Source organism: Aquila chrysaetos, chromosome 1, assembly GCF_900496995.4.
Source record: "Aquila chrysaetos chrysaetos chromosome 1, bAquChr1.4, whole genome shotgun sequence".
Taxonomy (NCBI): Eukaryota; Metazoa; Chordata; class Aves; order Accipitriformes; family Accipitridae; genus Aquila; species Aquila chrysaetos.
In genome coordinates, this window is record NC_044004.1 from 27128935 (window position 1) to 27146786 (window position 17852).

The window sequence follows — 17852 nt, forward strand, 5'->3', positions numbered from 1 at the left end:
CGGATCTACCAGCAGGAGCTACAAGGACTGCAAACAACACTTGCATTTTTAAATATCCCTTTCCCTTGTGTGTATGTCAAATCAAGTAAGCGTACCTGCACTAAGTTAATCTCGGCAATATTTTCTAGGCAAATACTGTGTCTGTCCAGAATAATTCTCTTCCCGATTTTCCTTCCTGCCCCACTTCCCGGTCCTTACACTGGTTCTCTGCAAAGATGTGTTTTCCCCTATGGAAGCTGCAGCTGCTTGAAAACAAGGCAAAATCAGCTTTTAGAAATGCACGTGGGAGCAGTTCTGAGTTTGGGAGGTTGGCAGGGTGTTGGGCCACACATCAACCTCCACCAAACTCCCTGTGTCAAATCCCGGCTGGGCCACTCGGCAACCCCTGTCCTGCCTCGGCCTTTGATTTGGTCAGTGGGGTTTGGGTTGAGACAAGCAGGGATTTGGTTTGTGCTTCCACTGAACAGCCTTTGAGTTCAGGGGCCAGAATTATAAGCTGAGTATCCATAGTGACACTAAGATGAAATCTATACACATATGTTCTTAAAATTAAAAGCTAGAATAATCAGGTTTTGTTTAAATAAAAGTTCTGGGTAGACAAATGGCCTTTCTGTACATGGAGAAGTCATCTTTATTGTTTTTCTCTGGTGGTTTTTAATAAAAGCTGCAAAGTGAACAGTCTTGGTTTCTAAAAGCTGACATTTTTCATTAGAAAATACATAAAGTCAGGGAGAATTTGTGGGTGTGTATTTTGATTGAAAAGTCTTTTTTGAATGACAACAGTTTGCTTTATTGGAAAATGCTCCCAGAAAATGCTTACCATTAACCTGAAATCTCTCTGAAAGGCTGATTTGATTTTATTTAGTAGGTGTTTAGTTCTGAGGATTCAGCAATAAGTGCTTGTCCTAGCATAAACATTTTTGGGAGATTCATGCATATTCAGTGGCAGTAAAAGGGCACTAAACACAGGTTTGTGTAAGGACTGCAAGATATTAGATGTATCAGCATAAGAAGCATCCTTGCCTCTTACTTCTATTCTCTCCTACTCTTTATGTAAGCCCTCCAGGAGGTCTTTTATATAGCTGTGTTCTCCCTAAGCATAGTTTAACCACCGTGGGATATACTTGAATCGGTATAACTGTTAAATATAGACAGACTAATTCAGTTTTAGTCGAAGTCCCAGAAACGCATCAGAGAAATCATGTCATCTCTTGTGCTACCTGAATGTCACTACTTCAGAGGAAGTCACCTTCAAGAAGACGTCATCTCAGTGTCTCTTATTGTCCCATGGTGTCACGGCTTGGATCTCCACGCTGTTAAAAACCAACCTGTTAATTTCCATGCACAATCTAATAAATGCAAAGGAGTCAGTGTGGAACAGTCTCATTCACAGCTGGTTATTTTGTGTTTCTGTAATTAGCGTAGCACACGCAATTAGAGCTGTCGATAGTCTTCGGCTGAACCTACCTAACAACTCGCTTGCTCTGACAGAGCAAGATCCTGCTCCATCTTCCCCCAGCTCATCTCTCCCTCTGCCTCCTGCCCTACCACAAGTTCTTCCCTTTCCTTCTAACACACACCTCATGCTCGGTGGCTCCAGTGCTGAGCCAGTTCAACTCACTAACTTGGCAAAAAGCTACCTGCTTTCTTTGCTAGGTTATTTTTCTGCCAACGTAGTGCATTGAATCGGCTCCGCACCGCGTCCTGTGAATGCCAGAAGTGGCACAAGGGGAAGGGGAGTATGTAGTCAGCATTGGGGTGAGCTGCAGCAAAGACAGAGGTTGGACTCCCTGTTTTGGGTCAGAAAGCCACTAGAGTGGGTAAAACTGTAGGTGTGATTTCCCGTCTCTTGACAAGTAACCCCACTGTCCTCAGTAGGAGTGTTCCCAGGAGCAAACAGGGCAGCACGAGCTCTGGAGCTGATGCTGTCTGCTTTGCTTGGACTGTGTGTCAGGGCCGACAGACTGCTCTCTAAGAAGGCATGGTGTCTGACTGAAGCTTTTTCTGGTGTTGGGCATTGGCAAGGTCTTTCTGTTGATGTGGACTCTCCGGTGTGAACTCAAGCTAAAGCCTTTCTATCAGTGAGGTCCATAATTTGGGCTTCTCTATTTGCCTGTCTATTTTCATGCAAAGTGTTGAAACATAATTACTTTTGAGCCTGTTATTGATCAAACTTGGTTGAAATCAGCCAAGGGTCTTAGAAGTTATTACAGAAAGGATAAAGAAGGACCCACATGGACGCACAAGTAACATGACAGCAATGAGCTTCATTTCCTTAGGAAGCCAGCCATAAAATTACTCTTCCACAGGGTCTAATTTTGTATGGACAGGGATACCAGAACACTAATGCATAAAAATTACTAATAACACCGAGGCTTTGCTGATGGGCGGGAGAAATTCCAGCATGCTGTTCCAGACCGTTCCCCCTCAAAGTTATCCCTTCTCCTCAGCATGCACGAGGACAGCATTATTAGTATGTGCACGAGCTGTCAGGGCAAAACATCTGGTGTAAGGCAACCAGTTTGTCTTCTGCAGCTGCCGCAATCTGTTTCTAAAACTGTCTTAACAACCCCATGAAGAATCAGCCCAGTGTACAGGTGATCCTCCCATGCCAGAAACATACTGTAATGCAAGCCAGCGGTCCTAGTACTGTGCAGGACTGCAGGGCTTTCCTCTCCATAGGTACCTTTGACCTATGCTTTCTGCAAAACATGGCCCTTGTGTCAAACACAGTTTGCTGTAGAAATTCTACTGAAATCAAAATACGTTGGATGTTCTACAAATTCATGACCTTGTAGCATTTTGAGTTATTTTTTACTTAAACTGTGTAGGTGTGACTCTAGTGATGACAGCACTGGCTGCTGATGGCTCCTGACCACCCCATCGCACGCTGGCAGTAGTGGATAACGCTCACACCTTTATTCAGGCTGTACACAATAGGATGCATTGTGGCTGTTGGTGTCAGAGCCTCTTCCCAGCTACTGCAGAGTCCTCTGGCTCTCTTACAAGCAAATTTGATTTTTCAGAGCACCCAGGTCCAGGCATGGTTCCCAGTTTTTCAGGGCAGGCTCTCATTTCATGGACAAACAGTAGGACTGCACCACAGGCTTGCAGAAGCTGCCTGCAGGGCTGGTCCAGTTACATCCATGAACCCCTCCATTTGCCTGGGCCTTGCCCACATCTAATGCTCTGTCCATCACATAAAAAGTGGGTTTTTTACATTTTTCACTTCTTGGCAGACTCAAGCCCTTCACTGTCTCCTTTTCAGTAACATACTGAGCTGTCGCTGGTGTCCTCGAGTCGGCAAATGCCACATCTCCTACAGTAAACAGAAGAACAAGGGAATATCTACCTTCAGGACGATAACTAGGTGCAGGGAGAATTTGCAGTATTATTGCTGCATCAGTGCACTCCCTCTTGTCTAGGAGAATTACTCTCTGTGGCTGAGAGGTAATTTAACTCTCGGGCTCATTCACCTCTTGGCCTCTGTGTTGCTGCTCTGAATATAATGGCCATGGGCGCGGGAGGAAATGGGGTATGATAGGAGCGTGTCGCATTAGGAGCAAGGATGGAGACCCCAAAGCGCTTCATACTGCCAGGGTGACATCCAGAGTGACTTTTTGTCCACTACTGGCCTGCCTGAATTAGAATTGGCAGGGAAGGGGTGAAAGGACACGGGTCCTGTTCCCAGTCCTCTGAGCCATCCAGTCCTTTGAAGTGTATTTTGAAATGCAAAGTGCAGTTCTTTCATCTTTGCTGTAGCAGCACTATTTAAAACACAAATGTAGCTAAACTATTCAAATACATAAGTTAAAGATATGTTTGAAGTCCTAGCCTTCCACAGCCTGACTCCAGAATTACTGAAAAACATCAGCCTAGTTAAATACTGGCGGTGTACTTAAATGGTGTACCCATGGTCTGAGTGCTGTGCTGCTCTGACCATTGCTGCCAGTTTCTCCATTATTCTAGCCAAGGAGTTGATATAAAGGGTTGCTTTAAGGCTTGTTTAAAATTCAGCTTTGAATTTTTCATAATAACCAGTGTTTGTAGCTTTATCTGAATTTTTTTCACCTGTCTTGGAGTTTTCAAGGAACAGTGGATTCACACTGTTATTGATGTCAGTGGGTAAGCGCTGGATGTTTCCTTAGAGCATCTCATCTAGTCACACTGCACCCTTCAAAGATGGGTAAGTGAGCCCTGCAGAGAGCTCCTGCCCATGCTCCAGCCCTCCCCGTGGTCCTTCTGCTGCGGAGGAGGGTCACAAAGCTGCACGTCCAAACTGTGACATGCCTGAATATACCCACAAACAGCCCAAAGAGCAGCATGACATTTGTGGACCAGTCACAAATACGATGGAAGTGGACTAGACTTGGACAGTGATCATTTAAAGTGCTAAAAAAAAACCCCAAACCCTCAGTTTGGGCACCCAGGTTTAGCAATTCTGACCGCAATCCCTCTGGTCCTCTGTTTCCATCTGTAAAATGGGAATAATGATATAATCTGTTTTTTTCAGATGTGGCAAAGACAAATCCATAGATACTATTTAAAGCACTCAGGTATGGGGGTGAAGGCTATATAAAAGCACCCACAAAGAAACAAATGTCTTCAGTTCAGATTTTGAACAACGTATGGTAAATAACGCTTGGGGATTAAGATGTGAAAGATAGCAGATTTGTAATAAGTATTTATTTTGCTCAATGAATAAGGCAAGAATCCCGTGGAGAAAACCCTGCAGGACTAAGTAGTCAAAAAGCCCTCTATATATAGGCCTAGGAGTTCATTTACAGTTGCATAGGCAGCTTTTATCCAAAATTTAAGTGTTTGACTTTGTTACCTCAGCATTCCTGCAACTGTAGTTTTCTGAATGGAATATATATGTACTCTCCCTTTAACTGCTGCTTTCTCATAGTTTATTTAAGAAAACATTTGAATTGCTTTAGATGTCTTGTGAAGTTAATTAAATAAAATTAGGGATAATTAAGTGTCATAAAACATGATATAAACTTGTTGATGTCAAGGGGGATGTTTAAAAATGATGACAATGACAGGTAGATTTGACATATGCCAGAATTTTTTCCGTAAGTTTATGTACTAGATAACCACATTTGTTTTCTTTTCCAAGCTTCCCTGTCCACATAATCCAGGTTTATCTTATTTTGTAGCTTGATTACATTAAATCCGTTGTTATTTTTTAAAGTAAAAATTATCTTCTAATCATGTATCTCAAAATGCCTCAGTCAAACACCCTTTTATATTAACATTTTTAACAATATAAATGATTGTGTTGGGTTAATTAAAATATATCATTAAGACTGTATTTTTCCTATATTAAAAAATTGATTGCATTTTACATCTTCCTTGCTTTTGTTAGAGCAGCTCCAGCTCCACTACAAGTTGCTGTATACCAGCCTGTTGTCTACGTCTCCACACATTGACCTTTGTTGTAAGATCTGCTATAGACATCACAAACTCTCACATCAATTTACTACAATTGGATGTGGCATCTTCCAGCTAATTTGATTTAGGAAGAAATGCACCTGGCTCTGTTTTTCCCTATAGAATGTTGAGGGAGTTCAGAGTCCTCCCAGATGCCATCTATCTGAGTAGCCCATGTGTTTTTCAAGGTCTAAGCAGTTTGTCTTCATCTTCCAAAATGTAAGCCATTACAATAGGAGAGTAGCTAAATTACATAATGTAAAAATAAATTTGATTTTAGGTGCAAAATGTATACATATGTGAATGTATGTATGTATGCATGTGTATATATGTATAATGTTTGTATGTGTTTTATATTATATATTCAGAAATATAATATATAATATGTGTATATATACATATTCATATATACACATAATACATACATATAAAATGAAAACATGTTCCTATGCTGCAACAATATTTAATATTCTGACTTTTTAACAAATTTACTTTTTTTTTGTTTTTTTAATGTTACGCTGTTACGGGGACTCTTTGCAAGAAGAAAAAACATTTCAGGTCTTGTGAAACTCTCCAGGCACTGATTTAGATCACGTGGATCAAGCAGGTTATGAAGATCAATCCTGTTCCAGCAGCAGGAACATAGAGAGAATGAACCACAGACTTCTGTTTTCTGTTTCATCCCATAGGTCCAAAAGTAAAACCATGATTTAAAGCATATAAATGAGCTTTCTTTACCATATAAGAATCTTGAGCAATCAAACAAATTAAATCCCTGGATATAGAGTTGCAAATGGCCATGGAGGTTGAAACGAGTCTGGACGGTTCAATGGAGGAGGTTGGTGTGGTCCTACCGGAGCAGGAACTGCTGAACTGAGCAGAGCCAGCAGACGATGGTCCTGCAGTATTCAGCAACATTCTAGATGTTTTCACCGGCTGGTTTTTTGGCATGGTTTTTTGGTGGGTGGGTGAGGGAAAAGTGTTGTTTATTGAAATATTATTTTCATGACTAGCTACTTGAGTTGATAAAATATATATAATAGTGTAAACTCAGTGTGTTCCACTTTATTGCAAATGGAAAGCCTAATTAAATTAATTTGAAATTATTTGAAAACTTCTCATTTTGGATCTTCAGAACTACAACGGTTGTGTTTACCTGACAACTGGCTGCCGGTACTTGGAGGAACAACCCAGCGCTGGACACCAGATTCAGTGTCCTCCAGGAAGCCATAAGCTTTCCCTGATGCCAGCTGGGGCCTGATCCTTGCATGCAGATTAAAAGTCATTCTTGATGGAGTCAGTGGGTGCTGGGTTTGTGCTTCAAAGCAGGGTGGGGCAAGGGAGCAAATTATGGCTTTTGGAGGGATTTGAAGTGTGGGGGTAAAATCAGCCCCTCTAAGAGGGAATCGTGAGTAGCACAAAAAGACAGCTGTTAAAAGCATGAATGTCTGCTCTTAACAACTACAGTAGATATATTCAGTGTGAAACATGGCTTCTGAAACAGAAAATGAATTATTAAAGTGATTGTGCTGGCAATAATTTGCAAATCTTAAAGCAAAAAATTAAGCAGCTATATGCTACAATTTATTTTGGTACTTCAATTGCAAAAACTATAAATCTCTCTGTAGAAGCAAAAAGAAATGATTTGTTAAAGGTGAAGTTGGAGAACTGGACTATTGTGAAATACTTTGACTGCTCTATCTGCTCTTTCTTTTCCTGTCTACAGATTCATGAGTACAGACCGCATCTCCAGATGAACTCTGTATTTCACAATGTTTCCAGTTTTGATAAAATAACTAAATTATGTGAAATGGATAAAGGAGTACTGTTTACAGACTTTGAATCTACTTTTGTTATGCCTTTACAACAAAATCCTTAAACAATTTCTGGAAGTGTTTAGAGCAGTTGCATTTTCAAATCATTCAGGCCCCAGGGAAGTAAAAAAAAATTGGGTTTTGTTTAGAAAACCAGATTGCAATGAAGTATAGATTTAGAATACAGCCATCATTTACTTTATAAATATATTTATTTCTTTTCTCACGGAATAATCTTTGGCGATGGTTCTTCTTTTCAAACCATTTGTCTGTAATTTCCATTTACTGCAGTGACACCTAATGGTAGGAGAAGAAGAATTGATCTCCAGCTGCCTTGTTTGCTGTTGAACAAAGCGGGGGGGTTGCATTTTAAGCTGGTGGGGAATGTGTGGATTCTTTCCTCTCTCCTCAAAGAGCAAACAGACTCTGCTGTGATGTGGAAAGCATTCAGCTGCAGGAACAAAAGCACCTAAACCAAAACTATGGCCCTTAAAAAGCCAAAGATCTAGCCTTGCAATTTTTTATAAGCTTGTAAGTGCTGAACTTCCATTACGAGTAAGGAGAGACAGCTAGGGCTGATTATTAAAATGACTAATAACAAAATGATACATAATAGTGCTTTGCGGCATATGGTCATGACTATACATCTGGAAGTTTCAGGCTCAAGGGGGCTAATGTTTGTGATGGATATTTTAAATTCATCTATGCTAAAAGCTGCCAGAAAGTGAGTTATTCAGGTCAGAATAAAAGTTGGCAAGATATATGCCAAAGATGTTCAGAATTTACTTCTGTATAACAAGCTTATAAAATACCTTTTTATGCAGCTAAGACCAGCTGGACGAAAGTTAATCAGCCAAATGCAATTATAGGAGGTGTAAGTCTTATTAATATATTAGGAATTCTCAGGGTACTACTGGACCATTCCAGATGTGCTGCTGCATAATGAGTACAGCGTAACCTTGATCAAGAAGCCAATCTGCCTGGTCTCCTCATCTCTTCTAATAATCTATATAATATTTACTTGCGCTGGCTCAGAAAGGACTAATAGAAGTAATAGGTTCTCATTCAAATGTAGACTTCATTTTCTAATAAATGCAGCTTGGTATAAGCCTGAAAGGACAAAATTTCACTTCATCTTTAGTAGAAAATGACATTTCTTCAAACATGCAGCTAACCAAAGGCAGGCCTTATTTAATATTCTGGCTAGGACAGGTGTGTTTTGATGCTGTAAAAGCCAGACGAAATGATCAGGTTTTGTGTTGGACTAGTGACAGATATTTTTTACCAAGCCACCGGGCAGCCGGCTTTGGGGAGGGGAGTCTTCCACACTGCTCCAAAGTGAGATGGCAACCAGACAGGCTGGGAGGGAAGAGCAGATTGCAAATCCTTGGAGAAAATTTGGGACTCGTGAAGACAATGGGAGTTTTGTCTGTTGAGGTTTTGTTTTCTCGTACTGCAGCAGGATTCTGCCCTGTTGGTTCTGAGGGAGCTTGAGGAAAAGCTACCAGCTGTGTCTCACTAAGCCACTTCTTCCTCTGGACAGATAAAAGAAACAGAATAGGAGGCTTGAATCAGACCTGCCTACTCAAGCTACCCACAAAAAATGTCCCTACTCTGTTTTCACCTTCTGTTTATTAACACAACACTCATACATCAACTTTCTTACCTGCAAATGTATTAACTGGGTAGCCATGAGGACCAACCTTTACCCTCAGACATTTGCAGAACTTGCTGGCCATCGGTAATTATTTCCCATTACAAGGGCTGCCAGCAGCCTCCACGCTACGCTGTTGTTCTGGTGGTATTCTGGCATCTAAAAAGACCACAACAAATCTACGTGTCTTCCCCATTTGTACTGACATTCCCCAAAGGAGGCATGGTTCGTCTTAGGGACCTATTGTCCTCTTTGTACATACAGTCAACTCCCATTAATCTCATTAATGAGACCTACATTCCCAAACTGGAAGGAAAAAATTCAGCTGGTAGGAAACAAAGATTTCCTGGGGAGGCAAGAAGGGAGCTAAGGAGACCGTAGGTCCTGTGTCCCTCTGCTCCCCTCCCCGCGGTACCCCAGAAATGCCCAGGGGAGCACCCATGGGAGCAGCTGTGCAGCAGAGCGGGGCCACCCACCCATCCCCTTCAGCTCAGCCCGTGACTGATTGCACGCGTAGGAGGGAAGGGAAGGAAGGGGGAGGAACGGGAAAGAAAAACGGGTGCGGTATCTCTGTTGGCCCTTCCAGATCAATGTCTGGCGACATTCAGTAGGTGTTTCTCGTGGTCCTCGGAAAACACGCAGGGAGGAAGAATGAATGTGGTGCATTCACTTGTGTGTGCGGCTTTTTCATCTCAGGAGAGGAAACTTAAGCAGCCATTTAACCTTTCATATTTTTTAATAAATTTCACTGAATCAAATCTGGAAACACTGTTGCAGGCTTAAAATAACCCTCATTTAGCTAAACTGCTTGGGAACAAAACTTAACGAACGGTCTCTGCTGGAAAAAATAGGTTCTTGCAGGAAATGGCGCAGCCCAGACTGAGTAATTACTGTGTCTCCCTGAAGCACGCTTTTCCCACCCTCTTGGTGCCATCTGCACAAGGCACCTGCCCCCAGCTCCTGTCTGGAGGTAAGGTACCCCTTACCTCTCCTGTCCCCAACAGCAAGCAGAGCCACAAGCCCAAAAAAGTGGCATGTACTTCCCTGTCCTAAGGATCAAGCAACTATCTCTGGGGCATCAGGGGGCTAGAAGATGGCCCTGAGTTAGCACTCCGTGCCTGCTGTTAATTTTATCTGTGTGATCAATGGTAAGAAATGCCATCGTGTATGTCTAAAACCCAGAAAGTTGTCTGAGACCTGTGGTGTCAGAAGCATCCACTACTAAGCCTGCAAGGCTTACAAATGAGAGAGAAGCCAGCTGGATTCAGGATGAGATCCAGGTGTAAGCGTAGTAAGCTCTCACTCCGGGCAGGGGTCTGAGGGGTCTTGCAAAGCCCCCAGCCCCAGGTGAGGAGCCTGGAGCCGTGGCTGTGGCTGACCCACACCACCCACGTGCAAGTGTAGGGCAGCCCGTGCTTCTGGGCAGAGAGGAGTCCTGCGCAAAGCAGGCTCCTCAGCCAGGTGAGGACATGAGAGATGGGGCTGGGGGATGGCCATGTTTCTTGTACCCCACGCACCGCAGTGCTCCCCGCTGCCCCAGCTCCGGCTGGATGCTGATGCTCAGGGTTGGGAGCAGGGTGGGTGCAAAGGCAAGCGGAGAGCAGGGATGGATGTGGGGAGAGGGGGGTGTAGGAGTACGCTCAGCCTTGGTGCTCTGAGTCATCCAAGAAGGCTGGTGCCAAGGAGCTGCTCTGCTGCAACTGAAAAATTGAATTTTGCTCACTGGGAATACTTGAGTCAGCCCTGGTTCTGCTACTGTGTGCAAAAAAAAAAAAAAGAGAATTGCCCAGATTATGTGGCATTATTGCCTTTACTATCTACGTCAAATGAGTCTGATGTTTTTCAGACTTTGTGGCCTGATGATAGGACATTCAAATGTCTGTGTCCCGCATTGGAGATGATTGAATTGAACCACCTAACAGACACCAAGCATGTTGTGAGATGTGGCCGTAGCCCCCCGATGCATGGCAGGCCAGCCTGGGCAGAGAGGCAGAGGAACCAGAGGAAGCCCACCCGGGCAGGGGGCACTGAGGCAGTCAGCAGTACACGTCAGCTATTGGACTTAAACATGCATTGAAAGGTAAGGGTGTTCTTGACGGGATTCATTGAACAGAGGTTGCCTTAATCATACGCTTTGTTCAATCCTTCGGCAGAATTTCTTCCTAGGCAGTAAAGGGCCCTCTGAAACCTGTAGCTACAGGCATAACACAATGTTCAAAGCCACAGCTACCGTACTCCTGTGCCAGGTGTTTGGCTGGCTGACGCTGGCCCGCCAGCCTTGAATGGCCGCTTACGGGTAAAATGCATGGAGTGATGCTGCTCCTGCCAAACTCCCTCAGCCTCCACCCATCAGCAGGATCATTTCCCTGTTGCGCAACAATCGTGTATCCAAACTACACAATATACTTAGAGCTGCCCAGAACAGTTCATCTATGCTTTTTGCAGAAGCATTGTAAGTTCAGCCAGTAGCAAATGTTTAATTTTACCAGTCCTCCAGGTTATACAGAATTCCCCCAGAATGAGGCTTTGGAGCCTTTGTGGATATTTTCTTAGGCAAGCATTTAAAAAAATGGATGCCCAAAGTCTGAAATAAAAAATCAGCATACAGTGATCCAACTTAACATCAGAGAAAGTCCTTTTGGCCGTTGGAGGAATGCGTTTCTCCTGACTATGCCTAGACTGAACTGCCTTTGCATGCTGTTGGGACATGACTGGAGCCTGCACCCCTGCTCCTGAATCCAGGTCTGTAGCTGTCAGCTGTACACGTATTGCCTTTCCTGTTAGCCGCTGGCCTGTGGAAATGCTTTGAAGCCTTTCTAGTCACGTTTTTCTTCAGCAGGCTTACCATGTTTCGTGAACACATGGCAATTAAACCAAAATGCATTAGAACAGAAATTGTTTGAAATTTCCTGCTAACACCCCGTCTCAGTGAATGTGCAGAGCACAGAGGTTGCCGACGAGGTGACGGCTTGTGCAGACCCTGCGGGGTTCGATCGACACCCTTAGTGCTGGGGATATACCGTGTGGCTGGGGGGTAAGGCACTGAGAGGTACTTTAGAATCCTGGGTGCTGGAAGACTTAATATTCTGTGCTGGGTGAAGGATACAGTTACCTCACTACTATTTCAGTGTTTATGCGAAGGAAATCAAGGAGGAAGGCCACTACCTTAGCGCTGTATTAAACGTGTTCATCCAAAAGTGTGTGCTGCCATTATGGAGAAGAAGGGAGATCCAGAACTGCAAAGTTGGGATTTATGTCTGGAAAATCAGATGCTCTTCAGTGTGCAAAATTTAACTGGAAATCTAATTAGTAAAGATTTTTGTCTTTTTTGTTGGTGAGATGTCCTTATCTCAATTTCCAGTAAGGTAACAGATACTAAGACATAAGCCTTCCCATGATGTTAGGTCTGTTTTGCTTCCAGCCACTGAGAAAACCCAGAAGACTACATATTAAAAAAAAAAAAAAAAAAAGGCAACCAAACAATTTAAAACTTTCCATAAGAGTTTACCCTGAGTTTGATTCTAGAAATGTGCACAAGTTGGGTTTAGTTCAAGTTTCGTTGCTGCAAAATCACATCCAACTGAAATGCTTCTGAGGGACGGGCACAAATTTTGATGTTACTTTGATTTCAGTGTGATTTGGTACCCTTTTAGTTTCAGAAAGCGGGGAATCAGCTGCACAGCACAGTGAAGCACTGTAATGTTAAACATAAAGTCATTTACAAATTAGGATGACTCACAAGCTGCAAAATGGTTAAAGCTGGGCTAATTGTTGGGCCAAGACCTGCTGGGAGGAGAAAGAGAAGGAAATTTAGGAAATCATTCATGGCTCCTTCATTTCCAAGCTGCTCTGGCACTGGGAAAGCTAAAGTGGTTCCAGAGCTGTTTTAGCGACCCAGCCCCGCTGCAGGGCCCAGCTCCGGAGGAGAGGGGAGCCGAATCCCGGGCATCAGCTGGTCTCTCTCTGGTGCCCTGTGCCTCGGGCACCAGCTGGCTGAGGGTCCTTTTCTAACCTCTGAGAGAAATCAGCCTGACGTGGTGAAAACCCGAGCTGCCCCGAAAGACCTGGTTTCTATCCGTTTTATATATACTCCATATTTAATCCTGGAGGAAAAGAAGCGTTTGTCCATGTCTCATTCCTCAGAAATCCTTTGGTCTCCTCAAGCGATGTTGTCTGTTACGGAGGGAGCAGCTGTGTGATTGGCAATGCACAGTCTGATGTGGGAGGCTTGGTAATACTTTTTGGAAAGCAGTGCTTCAACATTGGCAAATGATCTCCAAATAGAATCCCACATCTTTTTTCTCCATATTTTGAAAAAACTCTCTCTAGGTTTAAAAAATAACCCTAACTTGAAATTGCAAGCAACATTTCTTCTTTCCAGAGCTCTGACTTTATCACAGAAAATCCTCTCTCTTGCCCAAGTGTGATATGTGTTATTCTTGGAGTCCTGGTTTTATTTAAACACAGGATTAAAAAAAAAAAAAATTTAATTAAATTACTTATTCATCACATATCATAAAGGACAATGCCTTCAGATGAAAAGATTTTCTTTCTTTTGACAATAACAGTAGTAAAAGCTTGTATGAGCTGCTATCTTGTATCTTTGGAAAGTGTACTTTTGGTCACACTTTTCTAACTAGACTTTTTGGAAATAGACATTATGGTGCAGATCTGTGCTGGAATGGATTTGGTTCCTTTCAGTAAAAATGCCTGCTACAATTACAACCAATTCCCCAAAAAGCTCTTAAAAAACACCTGTATTGAGCTCTTCTACTGGCTACTGCTTTTTTTTCCCTAGGAGCCAACTCTTTCTGGGTTCCTGGCTCTTTCTTGTAGGTTTATGTTTGGGAGCCCCCACAGAAAGCCCTGCCCTGGCACAGGCTATCTCTCTTTCTAAGGTCACTCAGTATCGGGAACTGGCAAATTGCTTTATATCATTTCTTAGGTCACTGTTCTTCATGGCCCAATAAGTCAAAGCCAGGTTGTGATCAGCTCTACCTGTAATTTGACCACAAGCTGTTATACATCTTTTTCTTTCCTCCTTTCCTCCTTTTTTTTTTTTTTTTGGATTTACTATTATTTAAGAAAATGAAGGAAACTTCATTCAAGAAGCTAGAAGTCTTCTCCCCCCCCAAAAAAAATAAAGGCAAGAACAATGCTCCTACTTTGGAAAATGGAAAGAAGACCTTTATGGTCCTATTTCTGGTATCAAGCAAAAAAATGCAAAGCAGCTGGAGAGTGACCTGAATCTGGACACTGGGAAAAAGGGCAGAGGGGGGGAGGGCAGGGGGGGGCAGCAGAGAGGGGAGGCAGGAATGTCCTTCACCAGCAGCAGGGCATGGATCAAACCTGTAACGCTTGATGGTGATTGAAATTGTGCACAACTTGAAAACCATAAACAGCCTGTTAATCTTAATACTTATAAATGATCTTATAATTAACTGAACATAGTCATGACTACTCTTCTTAGTTAAATATACTTACTAGGATATTCTTTTGCATTATAGAAATGGTTTCATTTGGTGCGGTTCTGAACAATAATGTATATTCCCATCAGTATTTCAAATGAAGCACAAATTACACTGCAAATACACTATTTGTCACATATTTAAGGCTAGGAAGTCAGTATTACTTCTGAATGCTTGTTTCAAGGAAAACAGGGACTTTTTCATCCACTGCAAAGCAAGAAACACTGTCTATGGCATAAGGCTCACATGTACAATGTGTGTAAGAAAGAAAGACATAAATAACAATAACACACCAAAAGTTGGACGGAGAGCCTGTCACGGGGTGTCTGAAATAAGTGAGTCCTGATGCTGCCTCATGTGGTCTCCGCATCAGGTGCAGACCTCCGAGAGCCGCCTCGCACATTCTTCGCAGCCCTGAAGCGGCCGTACAATGCCAGAGCCCGAGGTTGTTAAGTTCAGTAAGAGCAGGAATGAGCTATTGATGCTGCTTGAAACAAGGGAAAACAATAGGTCTTTAAGACAGCTCCCATTGCTGAATGTAAATTGTTTTTTAATAAAATGTAGACAAAACCAGATGATGTCAGAAGAATTCCTCCCCTGTGCCACCCTGGAGATTGTTCAGGAAACGGCAAGAAACACATGCATTTTGGGGACCCTTTCTGGGTTTCTCATGCCCATTGCAGCTGTACACTGGAGTCTGTAGGCCCTTTCTTGCATACCCAAATCCTTATTTGCAGACAGCTACCACCACAAAAATGCAACTTATTAGGTCTGTGGGGTGGGACTCATAGGCAGCGAGTACGTGGCTTTTTTCTTTCTACCTTTAACTGCGCCTTGCGGGACGTTCCACATTTCATTTGCTGTGTTTAATTTTTCCCTCCCTCTCATCAGCATTTGTTTTCCCCAGATCTTGTTGGTGGCGAGTTCTTTCTTAGATTAACAGAAATCACACAACAAATGCAGACCCAGCTGTGCATTAATGTGTATATATGCACACAAAATAATCGCATGTGTGTGCTTATATATATTTACACATATGACTCCATATATACATGTAGAGGGTGTTGATGGCTGTATGTGTACACATATAGTCATTTTTTGGAGCGAGATGCCTTGTGTTGGTAAATTGTGTTAATGAGAAACAAATCTTCAAGCTTATAAATAATAGCCTTTTAAGACAACCTATACGTTAGCAGTTCATGTTTGATCATTTTCTTGAACATTATCCCCCAGCAGTTACAGTCATCTGATTTCATGTGTTGTACCTGTATTAAAAATAACACAGTTCCCTGTAATTCCTTCTGTATTTTCTTCAAACACAAGGGAGAAAGCACATTCCCTAATATATTTTATGGGCACACTCTCTTTGTAATATTTTCTTTGCAAAGGTCCTGCTCATATTTGTATCTTATTACTTTTCTTATACTGGATTTATTGATAGTTTCTAACAAAAATATGATTTCAGTATATTTACGGAACAAAACTCAATATAACAGCCCCCAATTCAATTTTTTTCATCAAAATGGAGAACAATAAAGAATCTAAAGTCTTCAGTTCAGACACATAGCATCAAAACCCCCTATATTGTTAAAAGAAATAACTCAATAACAGGGAAGTGATAGATATTACTTAAAGAACAGCATTAGCTTTGTTTACCTTATCTGTGTTTCTAATAATCCCGACTACAACTTGGAGAGTTACACATGTTTTGCTCCTGATACATGTATCAATTCAGTCATATTCTGTAAATAGGGAAAAATAATGCCTATACATTAAGAAGTATTTATTGCATATTGTTACTGCTAGTAATAATGTTATATCCATTTAGATGCATTTCACATGAAAGGGTTTTGTTGTTGCTGTTCTGCCACACTTCTTTCATAAATGCATTTCGTTTATGGGTTTGAATTTTTTTGCTAAAAGTTCATATTCTGCATTTCTAATGGATTACTTTCAGAGAAAGACTGTGGAGCTAGTTCAGGGGGGTGTGTTTTGTTTGTTTTTCTATTGACCACTAGCTAAAGATTTGATTAATAACTTTGGCTAACAATAGATTTTTAGTTAAATAGATGGATGAATTCATTATTTACCTGTTCTTATTCTCATGTGTCTTGCCCAGTGATGATTATAGCTGTTCTAGAAATGATCCTTATTTATGGTATGTTGCATCATCCAGAGATGTAGTAATGATTTTAGATTTTCCACCTAAATTACAGGGCACTTTCCACTGAAAATGGTAAACAATATTACAAACTTAAAAAAAAGGAGTAATCTGATTTCAGGGAAGAGGGAACCCAGTGAAAGATGTGTGCTTTTATAAGGATGGACAATGGAAAGCAAAATAATAACTCCTAAGTTTGATTGTTCAAATATATTCTGCAATACAGAGAGCTGCATGCAGGCTGGAGCAGGCATGGGGCAGGAAGGTTAAGTAGAAGAGAAGGCACAATACTTCAGATTGGCAGTAGACTGCAGCAAGAATAATCTAATCAAAACTAAATTCAATTATCTAGTCCCAGGGCAGGCTCCTGGGACTGCTGCACTGAATGCTAGCAGAGCTCCTCCTAGACATTTTTCCCCAGTCAAACTCACATGATGAATGCAGATGAAATTTGAAATATGAAAATCTGAAATAATTTATGGAAGTTGTCAGAAATTTGGCCTGCTTGTGGTGTAATTTCCTCTGAGACGAGGCAGGCTGGCTCATTGCTTCTAGTCTCAGAGCAGTTGCTGGTCTTCCAGTGGATGGATCAACCCCTTTAAAATGCTCTTCCAGACAAATTACAGCTCATTACAGACAGCCTTGCACCATGCCATTATGTCAGAGGAAATCTTTTTTCATTTGCACAAATTTGCTTGGAATTCTCATATTTATTTGAGCATCCATTATCGAATCTGAACATTGAATTATCCACAATTATTTTCTGGGTAGGCGGATGTTTGTGTATATGGAATAGATAGTGACTGTGTAGATGTACAAATATTACAGCATCACTGAAAATCCTGCTTATTTCGAACAACTGCATTAATGTAGAGAGTTGCTATATATACATATATATATATATACACAGACACACACACACAAAGGTTGTTTCCTGAAGATGGTCTTAGGAGATGCATCTACAGAAACCAGCTCACTTCCCAGTGACTCAGAGTCTGCTCTTTGTACCTATCACAATTAGGACTTCTGTCTGTGCACATGTAATTCGTGTATGGTCTGTCCCCACGTGAGACATCTCCAGTTGTTACGTACTTTAAATTACATTCTGTAACAAACATGCTGTCTCCATCATTGCCGTGCTCACATCTAGCACACCTCCCACCTCTCCCTTGTGCTGAGAATGGGAATAAGCATTGGCTTGTAAGAAAATGGAAGGGGCAGCGATGGGACACATCCTGAAGTCCTCACTCCTTTGCTCTCAGGCAGATTTTGCTTTAGTTAGGACTATGAGCTAGATGATGTACTCAATACTTGAGTTT